Source organism: Tachyglossus aculeatus, chromosome 5 (assembly GCF_015852505.1).
Source record: "Tachyglossus aculeatus isolate mTacAcu1 chromosome 5, mTacAcu1.pri, whole genome shotgun sequence".
NCBI classification, from domain to species: domain Eukaryota; kingdom Metazoa; phylum Chordata; class Mammalia; order Monotremata; family Tachyglossidae; genus Tachyglossus; species Tachyglossus aculeatus.
Genome location: NC_052070.1, coordinates 105893950 through 105895370, shown reverse-complemented (window position 1 = coordinate 105895370; position 1421 = coordinate 105893950). Strand labels below are relative to the sequence as shown.

The 1421-nt window shown below is 42.6% G+C and overlaps 1 non-coding gene across 1 annotated transcript; it reads right to left on the bottom strand.

Annotated features, from left to right (window-relative positions):
• Nucleotides 1-249: 249 nt before the first annotated feature.
• LOC119929352 lies at nt 250-387 on the bottom strand. The gene has a single exon (XR_005451479.1). It is a non-coding gene; the product is annotated as a small nucleolar RNA SNORA7 (small nucleolar RNA).
• Between the last annotated feature and the right edge of the window lie 1034 nt (nt 388-1421).

Here is a 1421-nt window from a genome sequence, read left to right as displayed (position 1 = left end):
TCTGACTGTTTTGTAGCCATTCATTGTTGTATTATGCTTTCAAGTCATGTCTGACCTATAACGACGCCATGGACACATCTCTCCCAGAACACCCCACCTCCACCTGCAATCGTTCTGTTAATATATCCATAGAGTTTGCTTGGTAAAAATACGGAAGCGGTTTACCTCTGCCTCCTTCCGTGCAGTAAACCTGAGTCTTCACTCTCAACTCTCTCTCATACCACTCCTTTCCATTACAGGTGCGTTTTGACTTGTGGCAGATTGACTTGCACTCGCTAGCCACTGCCCAAGCTAGTAATGGAATGGATATGCCTTTGTTTGACTCTCCCTCCCATAGTCGAGACTGGTAGAGTACTGGAAACTCTCCAGGTGTGACCCTGAGAGGTGAGCCATCTGTAGCCCACTGCGTTTTCCAGGCATTGTGTCCCAAATGGCTGAACTCCATCTCACTGTATCGAATTCACCAACTCCTTAATCTCAGTAGGCTAATGCTCTCTTACTTTGCTATTCATCATTTTGCTATGAAATCATCACACTCTTGACACAACCGTAGTTAAGAGCCTACAAAGAGCCAAAGATCCTCCCAGACTAAGCCCCCCTTTTCCTCTGCTTCTCCTCCCCTCTCCATCACCCTGACTTGCTCCTTCTCCTCTACCCCGTCCGTGCCCCACAGCACTTGTACATACTTGTATATGTACATATTTACTATTCTATTTATTTTAGTACTGGTGCACATGTATCTATAATTCTATTTATTTATATTGATGATATTGTTGCCTGTTTACTTGTTTTGATGTCATTTCCCCCCCTTCTAGACTGTGAGCCCATTGTTGGGCAGTGATTTTCTCTGTTCGTTGCTGAATTGTACTTTCCAACCACTTAGTACAGTGCTCTGCATGACGTAAGCACTTGATTAATACTACTGAGTGAATGAATGAATACAATGGAAAAATAGGGCTTAATTAATATCTTCTACATCTCTTATAGCTCTACTCTCTCGGCCTTCCCAACAATCTCTTCCACTGATGCCCAACAGAAAGTCTTTTCACTTTCACCTCCCACTCATGGGGTGACAGCATTGTAAGGGACCCTGTTTCTTCACGTACTTACAACCAGATAATACCATTTACCTGCCAGAATGATTAAGCGGCTTATGTGGTTTACAGTGAAGTCATTCCCATCCTGAATCCTTTGCTCTACAGCCTGAAGAAGAAAGATAATAAAAATGCTCTTCTGAAAGCAATGAAGAGAAAACTCTTTTCTACAGGGACACCTGTCCCAGAATGCTAAACAAATAGTGAATTGAACCACCCTCCTGTAATCGTTAAATTCTTCTGCTTGGAAAATCTCTCCAGCTTTGGAGAGCTTGCTACTTCTCTATACATTGTTTGTTTTGAATATGGACTATTTGGCCACTTATG